This window comes from Schistocerca cancellata, chromosome 1 (assembly GCF_023864275.1).
Source record: "Schistocerca cancellata isolate TAMUIC-IGC-003103 chromosome 1, iqSchCanc2.1, whole genome shotgun sequence".
Lineage (NCBI taxonomy): Eukaryota > Metazoa > Arthropoda > Insecta > Orthoptera > Acrididae > Schistocerca > Schistocerca cancellata.
This window is the reverse complement of record NC_064626.1, coordinates 456803582-456820824: the sequence shown is the minus strand read 5'-3', so window position 1 is coordinate 456820824 and position 17243 is coordinate 456803582. Positions and strand designations below refer to the sequence as shown.

Genomic DNA, 17243 nt, shown 5'->3' with positions numbered 1-17243 from the left:
GGTATTCTCCTGCGCTTGCATGGCACCTGCGATAGTAATCGAAGACACGCTGCCGGCCGGTGTGGCCGAGCGGTTCTAGGCGCTTCAGCCTGCTTTTGATAACAGTCTTTGAGAGGCTGACGATGTAGCTATACAGCTCAAAGATACAAGCGCAGTTTTTACTGTCTTGGATACGGAAAACTCAATGCTTGTAGTACTTCTTGTCAAAGATTAGATCTTTCAGATAAGACGAGGGTAATCCCAAAAGTAAGGTCTCCTATTTTTTTATAAGTACATAGACCTGTTTATTTCTACAATGGTTTACATCTGTTTACAGCTTGAACATGTAGCTACTTTTCGACATAATCACCATTTCTGTCAATGCAGTTTTGTAGACCCTGTGGCAGTTTTTGTATGCCCATGCCATACCAGCTCGCCGCCATGCTGCGAAGAAGGATGTCGCCGCTGGCGTGATTGTTGCTTGGTCTCAGGTGTAAAGTGGTATGCCCAGGTTTCGTCACCCGTGACAATTTGAGTCCAGAAAGTTGTCCTGTTCGGCTTCAAGGCGGTGAAGAAATGCGTGGGAAGGATCAACTCGTTGCCGCATGTGGTCCTCAGTCAGCATGCGTGGCACCAATCTTGCCCACACCTTCCGGTAGTTTAATGTTTCCGTTAAAATTCTGTGAGCGGTGCTTCGGGAAAACTCAGGAACCAAAGTGCAGGGATCATCCAGCGTTATCCGCCGATCTTCACGTATGCTTTGCTCAACCTTCAACACTGTCTCCTCAGAAATGGACGACCCCCGCTCATTTGTTTTTCGTGAATTTCGGTCCGCCAGCTCCAAACTCTCTACACCACTTACGGACACTTTTGACATGCATGCACGACTCACCATACACTTCCGTCAATTGGCGATGGATTTGAATCGAAGTAGTGCCCTTTGCGTTCAAAAACCGAATAACTGCACGCAATTCGCACTTGGCGGTAACATCCAACGGGAGCTCCATTCTCAGCGGCTGCCAAGCCAAGACTGAGCGCCTGAGCGCGGCGTGCGGATGTTTACACACAGCGCGTGAAGCACTCTTCATATCAGTTCAAAATGGTTCTGAGCACTATGGGACTCAACTTCTGAGGTCATTAGTCCCCTAGAACTTAGAACTAGTTAAACCTAACTAACCTAAGTACATCACAAACATCCACGCCCGAGGCAGGATTCGAACCTGCGACCGTAGCGGTCTTGCGGTTCCAGACTGCAGCGCCTTTAACCGCACGGCCACTTCGGCCGGCTCTTCATATCAGTGTGAGTAGCTGCCACACAGAGTTCTGTACTTACAAAAAAAAAGAAAAAGTAGGAGACCTTACCTTTGGGATTACCCTCGTAACTGAGCTGCGACGGTAGGTCCGTTCTGTACCAGTTTGCGAATTATTCCTTTCTTGTGCTTTCTATAATGTTCACCGCACAAATTAAATTCTGTTTGTCTGTTTTCCCATACGTCAATGTGTTGCCCACAGTATCTGAAATAACGAAAGCATGAAATGAAAAAACAAAGGTTCAAATGGCAATAAGCGCTATTGGACTTAACATCTGAGGTCATCAGTCCCCTAGACTTAGAACTACGTAAACCTAACTAACCTATGGACATCACACACATCCATGCCCGAGGCAGGATTCGAACCTGCGACCGTAGCAGCAGCTCGGTCCTGGACTGAAGCGCCTAGAACCACTCGGCCAAGGCGGCGGGCCATGAAATGAATGAACAATGCTTGTCTGCAGCAATAGCCAATGTTTTTTAAGAATTGATATATTGTGAAATGGAAGTATGCCCTACGCAAACGTTTGCATAATAATTGACAACGTCACTACCACTGAAGCGGATCACGTCGCGGGGAACGGCTGCTGTCGGAGACATAGTATTCGCCGAAACTTCCTGCCGTATAAGGCTGAGAGGCACGATAGCACAGGCGCTCTGCGGCGTTAATATGTAATGCGTGTTTCCAATATAATCCAGACATCTGCTCTGCGTGAATGGCTGTCGAGCAAAAAAAATTCCTCATTCGCTTCTTAAACATCTTCCTCCGCTTAGACACACATGTTCGTGTAGTTTTCTCGTCGAAAATCACTGTTTCCTGAGCTATGTGATAGGCTGCTCACCTAGTTGGTGCCCGCGCTAGTTCGTTGAAATCTCGTCATTCCAGGGCCTGCCTGTAACAAAAGTTGTCGCCCATGACATGACCTGTCCCACTAGACGTTTTTCGGAAAGACTTCGTAACCCTACATCGTATTTAGTTGAACGTGACGTCATAAATTATTACACAATAATATCCAATATTCCTGCTTTATTTTGTTCAAAAATATGATATTACTTCCCGTCCATTCTCCGTCCCATTTGACAAGTCACAAATACGTTGCAGTGGAATCATTGCGAGACATCTTCAGAAAATGATTCGCTTTAAATGTGAAAATATTCACAATGGAAACACGAAGCTTTTTTTTTTGTCACTGTCGAAGTGTGTTGAAATCGTATCTACTGTGTCCTTTAAGTATTCTTGAGTTTTTGCAAGTTGCGTAACCGAATCGGTAGATGCAACTGAGTCAATTTTAGCTTGCAAGGTGTCGTGATTTTCATGAACAATAGTTTGGAGTTCTTTTATGGCTGCTTCGTGATCTGTAATGCATTTTCATGCCGCGAAAAAATGGGTTGAAAATGCTCACAAATTTGTGTTTTTACATCATTACAGACTTTTTGATATTCCGATTCAATGTTATGTAACTCAGTAGTTAAATCTTCACGTGTTTGTTCAAGCTTATGTTCCACTGAGTCTAACTTTTGAAGATTTTGTTCCATTGTGTCTAACTGTTGCTGTGTTTGTCTCAGATTTTGTTCCATTTGTTGCATTAGCTGTAATAACAATGCATTAGTGTCAGGAATATGTTCCTCAGTTCTTCAAGACTGCATGGAAATCCACTACTTTCGTGTGCATTGTCTTTTACTGCTCAGACTTTGAAAAAAAAAAAAAAAAACACTGAAATTTTACTGTGATGAACAATCTGGACTGTCTTTATGGACTGTGAGAAAATTTTAGCTTTTGACCAACATTGTATAAATAAGTGTGTGCATTTGATATCTTTGTTATTGTAATTATGAAAAATTTTTATCAAATCATTATTGGCCACTGCCCAAAACAATTTGTAAAATTTTTTGTGGGGAGCATGGGGGCTGTGTAAGTAGGCTGTTTATGTTTTCTTATCGGCAACGTTACGTAGCGCTCGGTATGAAAATCACTGGCTGTGCTGTGTGCAGTCTGTGGCTAGTTTGCGTTGTTGTCTGCCATTGTAGTGTTGGGCAGCGGCAGCTGGATGTGAACAGCGCGTAGCGTTGCGCAGTTGGAGGTGAGCCGCCAGCAGTGGTGGATGTGGGGAGAGAAATGGCGGAGTTTTGAAATTTGTAAAAATGGATGTCATGAGCTGCCGTATATATTATGACTTTTGATGACTATTAAGGTAAATACATTGTTTGTTCTCTATTAAAATTTTTCATTTGCTAACTATGCCTATCAGTAGTTAGTGCCTTCAGTAGTTTGAATCTTTTATTTAGCTGGCAGTAGTGGCGCTCGCTGTATTGCAGTAGTTCGAGTAACGAAGATTTTTGGTGAGGTAAGTGATTTGTGAAAGGTACAAGTTAATGTTAGTCAGGGCCATTCCTTTGTAGGGATTTCTGAAAGTCAGATTGCGTTGCGCTAAAAAAATATTGTGTCAGTTTAAGCACAGTCCTGTATAAATTGTTCGAAGGGGATGTTTCGGAAGGTCGACATTTTGTCTTTAACATTGATATTACGAAGTGCCCGAGACTACAGTACCGATGTTTAAATATGGATGTTTAAACTCTTAAAATCGATATTTTTCAAACATGTATGATCATACAGCAATCCTTGTTCCTTGGGAACGACTGTAATGTTCTTGGGGAATGGTAACATACAAAAAAAACCAATATTAAAAAGTATTTCATTCGATGTTCGGCTTCAACAAAAATGGTTCAAATGGCTCTGAGCACTATGGGACTTAACTTCTGAGGTCATCAGTCCCCTAGAACTTACAACTACTTAAACCTAACTAACCTAAGGACATCACATACATCCATGCGCGACGCAGGATTCGAACCTGCGACCGTAGCAGTCGCGCGGTTCACGACTGTAGCGCCTAGAACCGCTCGGTCACTCGGCCAGCTGGTTTCAACAATACTATGTTATTTTCATCGGATGCTTTAAATTTGTTAGCCGGCCGAAGTGGCCGTGCGGTTAAAGGCGCTGCAGTCTCGAACTGCTACGGTCGCAGGTTCGAATCCTGCCTCGGGCATGGATGTTTGTGATGTCCTTAGGTTAGTTAGGTTTAACTAGTTCTAAGTTCTAGGGGACTAATGACCTCAGCAGTTGAGTCCCATAGTGCTCAGAGCCATTTGCACCATTTTTTAAATTTGTTTTACAACATTTTGTGCGTCAATGTTCACAGCTAGTACTGAACACGAATACATGTAATTGCTGCAATATGATTATGCTTACGTTTTTACATGATAATTTTATATTTTACATGCCGATGTATAGGCCTATCTATATTCATGGTAGTGGGAAGTGAATGAACTTGCAACACTGATGGAACATCTAGTAAAAAATTTTAAAGCATAAAATCCGATAACAGCATAGTTCTGGCGAAAGCGGTCATCCAATAGAATGCTTTTTTTTACTTCTTTTTTGCGATCTTGGCTTGCAAAGTTTCTTTCAGTATCATACATTGTAGATCGCCCTCAGACTGAGGGTATATAGAACGAACAGTGCTGACTTGTACAACATTTGCATGGGACAACTGGACGACGTAATTTATAGTAGCAGTGGCGAGCGTACGTTGACAGAGAGCGACTTGAAAGCGACCGGTGCTGCGACTGTACCCAGAGCGAGTGGGGCTGTAGTGCGAGACGCAGATGCTATCTGGAGAAGCATCCACAGCAGCAGAGCGCGGAGAAGAGGATAGCGAGGCCGGCTTAATTACTGCTCTTGTGCTAAGCGCCGGAGCCGGTGTCGGAGCACTGGCCTGCAGACAGTTTTACGGCGTGGAGCGGCGCGGCGACCCGACCACGCCAGCGTCTGTGTCCGTGTCTGCGTGTGCAGTCTGCGGGCAGCTGTTCGCCCTCGGCCTTGGCGCGGCAGATAGCGATCGATGGGAACTCATCGGGGCGCGGCACGCTCTTCTTCAGCTCGACTGCACAGTAGCCGCCGGCTGCCAGCCTGGGCTGCGCAGACAGCGATAGACCGGCAACACGCAGGCCGGATCGCGAGTCCGTGGCGCGAGCAGCAGTGGGACTCTGTTGCAAGTGTTGTGACCTCTTTAATAGAACAGTACTGAAGATATAAATTCTGTGTGAACAAATAATTTGGAGTATTAGGCTGTTTCATTATAAAACACTGAAACAGCTAAACCACCGACGTTGCGACCGTTTTCGCAGCGGAAATTTTCAGGACGACTAACTGTTAGTCGCCTACAAAATGATTACTGCAAGGACGGTCGAAACGTCTGTGGTTTAGCTGTTTTCTTGTCCTATGATGACACGGCTTATTCCTACAATTATTTTGTTCAGTACTGAAGATGCCTGGCGGGAAAAGAGTCTAACTGGTACAAATGAAACAGACACGTAGCTACAGGTGTGGCGAAGCTCTGTAAACTTGCTGCAGAGTGATCAGCCGCCCACGCTTCATCAGCAGGTATGAGCGGCTGTCTGTTTTCTACCGCCAACTCCTTCGTCGGTGCGGTTGTAAAATCCACAAATCATAAAATCTTTGTGGTCCACAGAGTTTATGAAGAGTTTGATGTACAGAACGTAGCTCTGTACAGAAGTGTAAATGAATGATAAATAGTTGAGAGAAGAAGAAAACTGCGTTTGAAATGTGCTGTTATAGAAACGCGCGAGAGAGTAAGTTTCCAGAACATACCTTCACCGAAGAGTCAAGCAGTATATTGCTCCCTCCTACGTATATCTCGCGAAGAGACCATGAGGATAAAATCAGAGAGATTAGAGCCCACACAGAAGCATACCGACAATATATATAAGTATATAAGTACAACATAACTTCTGCACCATTTCAGTGCAGTAATGTGTTCATTGTAAATAAGTATTACAGTAGTTGTATTACATGTTTATTACCTTATAAATAAATAAAAAACTTTTTTATTTTAAATTCAGTGCATTAGGATTTCTAAAATGACTTAGTGTTCATTAAAAAATGACGATCATTCCACTTGGGACCTGTGGAATGGTACATTAGCTTATTTGTTTTAGTTGTAAATATTTGTGATGTATTGTTGTTTTTCTGACATGTTCCACATCCTGGAGGACCTCCTCACTACGGATCAATTGGAATGAAAGTAAATCTAATGTAATCTAATCCTTCTTTCCACGAACAATACGAGACTGGAATAGAAGGGAGAACCGATAGAGGTACTCAAGGTACCCTCCGCCACACACCGTCAGGTGGCTTGCGGAGTATGGATGTAGATGTAGAGTTACCAAGCATCTGTAAACTCGGGTTCTTCCACCACCGGTTCAGATCCTTGAAGATAGAAATCCGCTCCTTGGTCACGGAGGCTTTCGAGAATGGTTGTTTAACGCCCTCATCACTGGATGGCCTCTTTCCGCCCGGATTTTACTTCAGCTGGTCGACAAGATGGAGATCGCATGGTGAATTAACTGAACTTCCCGATCACCCTGGTAAAATTGTTGCCATCATTTCACTACGGCTGCATGCGACATTGTATTTGGTATAGATGGTGCTAGAATTTCTCTATGAATCTGTGTGAGATTTAGACGTTTTGCGCACAAGGATCGTACTGTGCTACGTACTTCAACTTGGGAATAAGTTTCCAGTTGCCGTGCCATTTCACTAGCACACAGTGAAGTGCGTGTTATCCGTACTGCAGTAAAACTCTCTCTACACGGAATCCGAAACGTACTCTCTCTCATGTACTCTCTTGTTGGACAACAGATTTTGCTTTCGGAAGTCCATACGCAAAATATTAGTGATAATGTTTCTCTCTTCGTCAACAATGATTAAATGTTTGCCTTGTGAATTAAATTATTCATGACACTACGTATCAGAATGAGATGCGGTAAAGGTGAATAATTAAAATACTTCCGGATCACAGCAACGTGCACAATTCTCTTTCATTTAATGTGAAACCTCGAACAGTATTTTTTGCGTTGTTGACAGGAATCCTTTAGCAAGACGGGAATCTATCACCACGTGCCGTCGTTGGCACTAGAAATGGATTCTTTCTGACTCCTTCCTTTAATGTAAAAGAGCGACGCGACACAACGCTTTAAAACACTCGACTCGCATGTGAGCGGTAGATGAATCAAATCCACATCCGGCTACCCAGATTTAGACGTACCTTGGTTTCTGTAAACTGATCAATGCCAATGTCGGGATGGTTCCTTTGAACAGGACACGGCCCAGTTACTAACCCATCGCCGGCCGGAGTGGCCTTGCGGTCCTAGGCGCTACAGTTAGGAGCCGAGCGACCGTTACGGTCGCAGGTTTGAATCCTGCCTCGGGCATGGATGTGTATGATGTCCTTAGGGTAGTTCAGTTTAATTAGTTCTAAGTTCTCGGCGACTGATGACCTCAGAAGTTAAGTCGCATAGTGCTCAGAGCCATCTGAACCATTTTACTAACCCATCGTTCGATGATCTTCATTCTTGTCATGCCCATGGTCATCCTTAACAACACGACAGGTCACGGCCCCTCGTAACAGTTATCAATACTTGAGATAATACGAGAAATCTGAGTAATGAAGTGAGATTCTCATGACCTGTTTCCGGGTTTTTTGCTGATTTTTCGTATCCATTTTATGTCTCACAAGCACCTACCAAGATGAGTTAAAACGCTTGGTTTTGAAACAGGTGAACAGGTAGGCTTATAAATACTGTGGGACCTTGTTTATCATGACTGAGCGCGACCATACGTCACCCGGATTAACTAAAATTCGAATTATGGGGAATACCACAAAATTTGATTTGGGGCAACTTCTCAAAAGAAACAAGATTTTCGATTTTGTTTTATATTTTCTGGAGCTACTGTATGAAAGTATTTCTCCAGTCACTAGAAGCTGAGTCGATTTTCATCTTCGTAACAAAAGAAGTGTTTTTAAATGCAGTTGTGTAAGCAGGAATAAAATGATACTGTGTTCATTAATGTTAACAGTAATGATTTATACGCTTTCTGTAAACTGATTCGTTCCATATCATTTCGATACGAGAATAGTTTAAATTATCAATGAAACATGTAACCAACTAAGTAACTAACTCATCATTAGATGGATTCTTGTCTAAATTTAACGCTTTTTTCCTGCAATATCGAGCCTGGAGTCGGAAATTCGTTCTCTCTCTTTACACTAAACCAAGAAGTACGTCATCTAGCGGTTCATTCTTTGCTTTCTTTGCTGTCCCACGACTCTCTAAAGCGTCCTTTGTAATCATTTTGAAGCAAAAGTTTGCCACTTCTCTCTGGTTATTCTTCCAGTCTGACTCTGTTGAAATTCCAAAACCAATGTCAGCAGCTATGCTTTTCAACAATTATACATTTTATACACCGTATGAAGTGCACTGACTTGTTTCCATTGATGCACTATCATCTTTTTTTCTACGACATCATTTTTTATATCTGCAACAATGAGAGGCAATACAGAATTATACAACTCATCGTTAACTCATTAACTGACACCGTGCCACGATCCATGACAACAGTTGACTGCATTTAAATGATTGTGAAATACTGTGTAGTTACTGGATTTAAAACAAACCGTCCTGGTAAACCACAGATCCAAATTAATGAGGACCACATAAAGTTTATTCCTATGTACCTCCGAGAATATAGAAGGCGATTGGTGATAACTAAAAGATGTATCGACAACAGACGCATATAGATCGCTAGCGAATCTCTCCATGTTTTAACTGACGATACAGGCGTTTAATACGAGCAGTTCGTTGAAGTCCGTGGTACTAATTGTCCCGTGGCAACGACTCACTTTCGAAAGCTGTTAAGCGGGTTGCCTATCTGCATGTGCAAACTAATTTTGTGTGACAGTACTGGGCGGATGATTTCTTCACATGTTCCAAAATGCGCCATATTTTTGTATGTCTTGCAGTTTTCTTCTTACAGTCCTAAAACCCAAGAGGTACTTACGAGTAACCCTATATATGAACTGTGCGTGTGAACTACAGCAGCAGGGCAACTGGTAGAAGTCCTCGAAGTGAGTTCGAATAGTGTTATAACTCTAGTGTTATAACACTCTTTGAGTGACTACTCGAATGTTACTTTTGTGATTGACGGCTATTTCCTAAAATCCCACATACATCTTCTCATATGTTTTTCAACGTTTCCCAAAATCGCTCTAACCGCAGCGGTATAACAATGAGTGAACATGCAGCTGCTTGCTTACCTGTATCTGGGCCGGCACTACTCCACGAACAGCATCCGTCCTTTGGAGGTTCAGCACCTGCAACAAGAGCGCCGCTGAGCGATTAACTCTGCTGAAGCCGCCGCCGCCGCACCCTTCTATCCGCGTGTAAACAATGGATAATAGCGCGGCTGCGATTGCATATTAATGAAACCGGCCCCAGATAACGGCCCGCCACCATCGGCGTGCACAAAGCCGACTTATCGAGAGTCGAGATAAAGCCTCGCGGATAACTGGGAACTGCAATGGCTTTTCTGATATGTATGTTTCGAAACGATGTTGTGTTTTTCCTACTAATAAAAATTGCATGGGACTATGTGAGCATCGTTCAACAAGTGTACGATGGAGACGAAAATATTTTTTTGATAGATATGACACTCTTAGATGGGTGACACAGACAATTAAAATTCTTGTGAGTGTTGTGCCGAGTCTCTGTATAAAATACTTTCAAGTATATGAAGTATTTGGCCGTATTAAACGTTGATTACCGATTTCGGTCATTACAACCATCTTCAATACTCCAGATGATCATAGGACACAGTGCCCAGGGGTGCAATATGATACCAACTGATGTCTGTCATGATCTTCACAGGGCACTGGTTCCTCTGGTCGTCCGTAACCTTGGTCTGAAGATGGTTTTAATGATCGAAAACGATTCCCAACATAAAACATAAAATATTTCGATCTGTAATGCTACTTTTTATTTCTGTAAACACAAGGATCTCTTTAAGATTGCTTTGTTAAAATCTTTCGCATACCTCAGTAATGTCAATCCAGTACTGTATTAATGTAGACAAGAATTACTATCATTCGTCTGTTGGAACTGCATTTCACAGTCATCAGAAACTGAACAACTGATCGAGCTTTACGTCTCAAAGAAGAAGGAAATTGGGCGTTTCAAGTGACTGGTGTAGTGTGTCAACAGACCATGTACTGGCCATCAGTGGGAACGATAAGAGTAAGATGGCTCACAGCCCGAGCAACAGCGCATTTGATCACGTCTTTATGAAGGCCGACACATATAAACACTCTGAATTTAACGAGGTGCTTATTTCGGGTAACCCATGAGTCTTTATTCACAAAGTTTGAATTATTACCACACAAAAATATTACAAAATTAATTTTTTATTTGGTTGGAGGCGCATCCCTGAAAACCAGGTACACACTGAAATCTTGCGTCACTCTTTCGCATTCCTCCACTGGAGGACCCGAAACAACACAGTGCAGCCCATCATACAAAGCTCCTCTAGCTGCTTCCTACAGTACTGTGCGGCGGGGAATTCCGTGTTACGTGATTTTAAGATATGCACCTCCAACCTAATAAAAAATGAATTTCGGTTTACTTTTTTGTGAGGTAATAATTCAAACCTTATGACTACCACTCTTAGCATACTCCTTGGGCGCTTCGATTTGGAACAATTGATGCAGACACAGTGGACCGATGTTGAAATAACACTTCGTCGACGAGGCTCCCCCACGACTGGTGTGGACAACCGGACCACAGAGCAGTTGACCGCTCGCTAATTCAATCCTGGAGAACCGAACCGGTGAGCGGCCCGACCTTCAAGAACTATCTCCTGGTTGCATGATGCAAGAGCCGCTGCTCAACACATGCGCTTCAGCTGGCCGGACATATAATCAGGGATGAGGATCATAGCTAATAAGAGCCAATAAATGCTTGGAGAGTACCAAATGGCGAGTAAACGAGTCGCGGTACACATTGGTATTCGCCGATGACGGCGGTCTATTATGAGGTGATACAACCCGCTTGCCGACAGGATACTGCCGACCGGAGTGGCCGTGCGGTTCTAGGCGCTTCAGTTTGGAACCGCGTGACCGCTACGGTCGCAGGTTCGAATCCTGCCTCGGGCATGGATGTGTGTGATGTCCTTAGGTTAGTTAGGTTTAAGTAGTTCTAAGTTCTAGGAGACTGATGACCTCAGATGTTAAGTCCCATAGTGCTCAGAGCCATTTGACAGGATACTGTTCAAGCTTGGTAATTGTTTACGTGAACATGAGAATGTTTCTGTAGTTCCCCCAGTTCTTTTGGCCCAGACAAAATTCGGAAGCAACGGAGCAACATGTACGAGCCCTGGACCCAGCTCCCACCAATCTCTGTGGGATGTGTGAAAGCGGTTTAGTGGTCATGGATCATACTGGTTATCCAAAGCATCATCGGTATTTATTGACTGATGCTACTAGACAATCAGATACATTACCACAGTATTTTGGACCTTAATATAGGTATTAACAGAAGGAGACCCTTACTCAGCGTTTACAGAGAAACAATAGCTACAGGCACAGTAATCTCTGCAAGCTCGGCATTCACGTGTGAACCACAGAAATGCAGCTTTCCATTCGATGGTGCATCACCTCATCTCCGTTCTAGTACCTGAATCTTCCTTTCAAACAGAACTACCGACAACCAGATACATCGCGTCCGATATTGGCTACAACTCTACCGTGATTGGTAATTTACTATGGCTTCCACAATGTGTCCAACACGAACCAGTCAGTTATCACGAAAACTGGTGCGTCGACCGATATACTGTCAAAATTTCAGATAACTCCGCAAAAAGTCCAAGTGTCGCAGTAGAAGTCTTTCATTTTATAATATCAAGAACGTATGGAAATTTTTATTCAATAGTGAAGGCAAATTGCATCCCTTGGCTGGAGTGGTGCGTATAATATCATATGCAAGCACTGTGGTGAAGTATATATTGGCAAGACAGCAAAGGTGTGGCACTTAGGTTTTCTGAACACGAGAGAAACTAAAGAAAAAGAAAGTAAGAACGAAAGAAATAGAGAAAGGAAGGTTCAATCTTTGTCAATCATCTTATCACATAAATGCACTTATAAGGCGTAGAATGTTAAATTTTACATTCTATTAAGAAAAGTAGAAAGATCACCATACTGGCAAACGCTGTATTCCGCTGTGTTAAATTAATGTTTAGTTTAAAATACTAGACTGAAATCGTTAATTTGAATAGTTTTTCATCGGTTTGAAAATTAGCTCCCCATAAATAGTTTGTTTCCTGTTTTTGGTAATGTAACTATTTCGCTTGACAAAAAAGTGATACTTTCGTATGTCAACACACTACATGTCATAATTTTGGTTTGTTCTGAATAAACAATAGTTACGTAGTCGAAGGTTATTTTGTGTGTTAGCAAAATTCAGTTGTCACCTGAAGATGGCCTAAGATGGAGGAAATTTATTTTTGACGAAATAAATGTAGTTTTGCAGAATATTAGGAAGTGCTTCCTATTTAATATTGTTATAATGTTCTGCCAAGCATAGACGGAAAATTCAGTTAATGTTCAATTTCTATAATATTATTGTGTAGTGCAGGTGTATTTATCATGTAATTTTTATCATCTTGACGTAAGCCATGTATTCAGTCTCAGATGAAAAGAAATTCTACCCAGCTACCTACCGCTATCTCCTTTTAACAACAGGATGCAGGAATCCGTTATGTTTAATTTTGTACCGCTGTGATGAATAACTGCTTGTTGTGTAGGTGTTCCACTTTTCATCTCATATTAAACAAGGGAAAAAAAAGGAACGCGTCATTTCCTTCATTACATACACACACTCGGTGCGTAACGGTCTTAAAAGAAAATGTAAACAAATGAGATAACAGAACGGAATGTTTCACACTGTGTAGTGAATTTAATATCAGCGAATGCAGAACCAAGATAATAAAAAATTAGCATTGTCTCATAAATGCCAAGCTGTTGCCTCCTTGGGATGGGTTCGCATGAGAAGTAATTGTAATAGAGGAGTTGTGGAGGGGAACCTGCAGACACCAGCCAAATTAGCTGCTTTCGTAATTGAATCAAACGCCCTACGATCTGTTCACATTATTGTGTATGAGAAAAAAAAAACACGGCACATGCATATTCATTAGCACAGGGACTCGTAAGCCGCAATATTAGAGGAGGGCCGAGTTCGTGCGAAACCCGAGCCGCCTCAGACGGTGCGGGGATTCTCCGTATCAATTTGCTACTCCAGGCAACGCGGCGAAGGGGAAGTACGCGGTGGCATTAAGCAGACACGACAGCTAAATGGGCGTGCGTCTTTCATCAGAGCGCCGAGCGTAAATTCATCCCACGAGAACGCGTAATTAACTCTCAGCTAGTCTTTCTGAATGGGATTAACGGGAAACATGACACCCTGAATTCGGGCACTAGTTGGATTTTAAGACATGGCGCTTCCTGCTAGAACTAAAATGCTACCATCTTAGTAGTCTGCGAGGGGTAGTCAAAATTTCGTCACTTGGACAAAAAAGTTATATAAATTATTGTTTTTTGTTTGCAGAAACAAGTCTACAGTCCTTCTATTTCTAGTCTTTCCCAATAGCTCACAAAATTCATGTACCTTCCCTTTTCCTACCTGCATACATGAACACAGAACTATCTCCCACACTTTATCGTCACTAGGAAAGCAGGAGTTTCTAAAGATTAAGTAACCTATCACATTGCTTTTATGTGACTTGTTACAGTTCACAAACAATGATGTAATTCGCTTCAGCCGGCCGCTGTGGCCGAGCGGTTCTAGGCTCTTCAGTCTGGAACCGCTCGACCGCTACGGTCGCAGGGTAGTTCTAAGTTCTAGGGGACTGATGAAATGGCTCTGAGCACTATGCGACTTAACTTCTGAGGTCATCAGTCGCCTAGAACTTAGAACTAATTAAACCTAACTAACCTAAGGACATCACACACATCCATGCCCGAGGCAGGATTCGAACCTGCGACCGTAGCGGTCGCTCGGCTCCAGACTGTAGCGCCTAGAACCGCATGGCCACTTTGGGCGGCGGGACTGATGACCTCAGATGTAAAGTCCCATAGTGTATACTAGAGATTATCCATCGGTCATGATAAAAACAAAAAGCAGAATACATCTACACGGCAGCGAAGCAAGTTGTGACAACCCTTCGCCATGTTCTGTATAGTCAAAACTAAGGACGTTTAAAGTAGACGACGTAAAAATAATAACGATATTTCACTCGACTACGAATTTTTAAGTCAGTCAGAAACGAGATTACCCCTGATTACAGGAGGATACTTCATCTCTCAACCAATGTATGCATACTGTACTTCCAGATGATCAGATGTGTCTGAAAAATTCTGTTCAGGAAAAGTGTGTTAGGAAACAGTGTGCTATACAAAAGACACATCCAACAAATTACCGAGAAATGAAACGCAGGTCATAGAGAACTCTCCCTAACTGACGCTGGATTGAAGCAAGAAGAGTATTGCAAAGAGTGAAACGCGAAAGTGATGACCTATCTACTACGCCAGGAAGTGATTGGTTGTATCAAAATTTTATGAAAGTAATATTTAAGACGGACCATGCTCACGTAGCTAAAACATATTTTTTCGTTAAGAATAGCCAAGTTTTAACAAAAGACTTACCAAGTATATTTCATTCTAAAATTCAGTATCGTAGCCTACTTTTCATTTTGCAGGTTGGACTTAACGTACACTTAATTCCTCTTAAAATTTTAGAGTGTCGTTTAAAATTAGTTACTACGTACACACAAGCAGTTTCAATAAATTATATGTCTTTGTATCTGTAATCCACATATTCATACTTTGTTTGAGACTGTAACAGAAATACGCAAAATTTCTCAACAACTGAAATGAATCAGTATTTGCACGAATGGTAGAAAATCCAATTTGTGAATCAGGTATGATTTTGAGAACAAGTTATGTGATACTCAAAAATTACGTTCCTTACGAACTCAGAGATGAAGTACTCTGCTTTCGATACGGCCACAAAATGACTACATACAACACGGAGTAACGTTGTGTAGCCCTAATATGCAATCTGTCGCTTTCGTGAATACCATCTATCTGTTCACATTATAGTGGAACTGATCTGGCTTTTTTTACAATGCATGAATTGCATTAGATCTCAGCCGCCATATTAGGATTCACGTAATGTTTATGTGCACTCACCACCCACATACGTCGTTCGCCTAACTGTTTTCCCACCAATGATAGGTTACTTGGCTCAGTCTATGGCATTGTAACAACTATCAAACTGAGAGTAATGATGACATTTTCTCAAACAATCTGAACTTCTTTTCTTGTTAACAGCACACATGCTTTTTGACATGATTTTTCGCGTTTTATATCCAAAAAGCAATTATCTCGAAACAGTGGCTTTTGAACCTTTTGTTATTGATTTATTCATTTACTTTTGATCCCATAAAAATCAATTTTGTCCCCCTCAAAGTATGTTTTAATGTTTACCTGACAACAAGTGACACAGTTTTATTTAACAAAATGTTCGACCCACGTTTGGACGTCATTATGTATAAGAGCAATACAAATTTCTTTCTCCAGTCAATGTGTGTGTAACTATTGAGCCACTTAATTCGAACTGACATGATTTGATTGAGGGAGTGTTAGAACAGGAAAGAATTATTTTACGTTTTTTATTTTTGATATACACTGCGACATTGATACCAGTGGCGCTAATCTCTAACTTGGAAATCTCAATTAACTACCATATGAACATACGACTTTGTTAAATAAACGATTCGGGTACCAGATTTAACCTTCTTCAGCGATGTTATTGGTAACAGATAGTTTTCTCGTTCAGAATCAAAGGGAATATAGTAAAAGTACGAGTAATTATCGAAAAAATCTTAAGAAATCTAAATGCTGCATAAGTAAGATCGTTGCATTTACAGCGACGTAAAGACAAAAATTTGTTTATTTAAAATCATGTACTGAAGCTTTAGCGAAAATACGTACTCAAAGGAAAAATGTTTAAAGCACTTTATGTAACAACTTGAATTGACAGTGAATGCTATTACATGCACAAAGTCGGAAACGAACACATGAAAGAACCAACGTGCCCAGCACGTTTATTTAGCAGAGGCACCAATGAAAGATTGCGTTCTATTGCACGCACAGTAACGAGAGTAAATAAAAACATATCACATTGTCAGTTAAACTCTAATAACAGTTCTTTAACGTAAGAGAAGGGTAGTGAATTCGTTATCACAAATAAATTAGAGCACAGTGAATTTCAAATTGTTGTGATTGAGAACTCACTGTCGTTAAATAATTGTCATAAATTATTAATTTTCCACTATTGAACTGGTTAATTAGTAGCAGAGTTCACATACATCGGTTGTTAATGTCATTATTACGAGTATTTATTATCAATTATTCGTAAAGTACCGAATAACAACAGTTCAAGTTTCCAGACACTCTGGAATTTATAATTAAAAGTCAGTTTCTATGATTTCTAGCTCTTACACACATGCTGGTCGAAATCACAGTTCTACCTCTCATACACAGAAGTCCATTCTTAGGGAAAATTCTTCAAGTTATACGTATAAAATAACCAACGTAAGACACGTTCTGCTTACATCTCTCGCCATATCGTTACGTGCCTCCCTGTTAAGTGACGTGTACTGGGAGATGAAGGAGCTTGCACAGGATAGATTAGCATGGAGAGATGCATCAAACCAGTCTCAGGACTTAAATCCACAACAACAACAACAACTTACATTTTAACATCTTTAACCTAACCATGAACGTAATTTCCATACTCCGGCTCCTAATTCTACACTTTTACCTGAAACAATGTCTGTCGCCCGCACTAAGCGTGCTGCAGTTCAAACAGAACCAACGACGAAAGAAAAGGTATACTTTCCCTGTCTAAGTTAAGAAGTATGCTTACAATATCTATTAACGCAAAGTTATATCAATGGAAGTGACCTCAAAATGATGTCACTCGATG

At 41.5% G+C, this 17243-nt stretch overlaps 1 protein-coding gene across 1 annotated transcript in view; it reads right to left on the bottom strand.

Annotated features, from left to right (window-relative positions):
• LOC126182661 (midnolin homolog) overlaps positions 1–17243 on the bottom strand; it is a 780673-nt gene that overhangs the window by 613159 nt on the left and 150271 nt on the right. The window contains exon 2 of the mRNA XM_049924873.1: positions 9464–9520. The gene's annotated coding sequence lies outside the window, so the exon portion shown is untranslated. The remainder of the gene's footprint in view (positions 1–9463; positions 9521–17243) is intronic.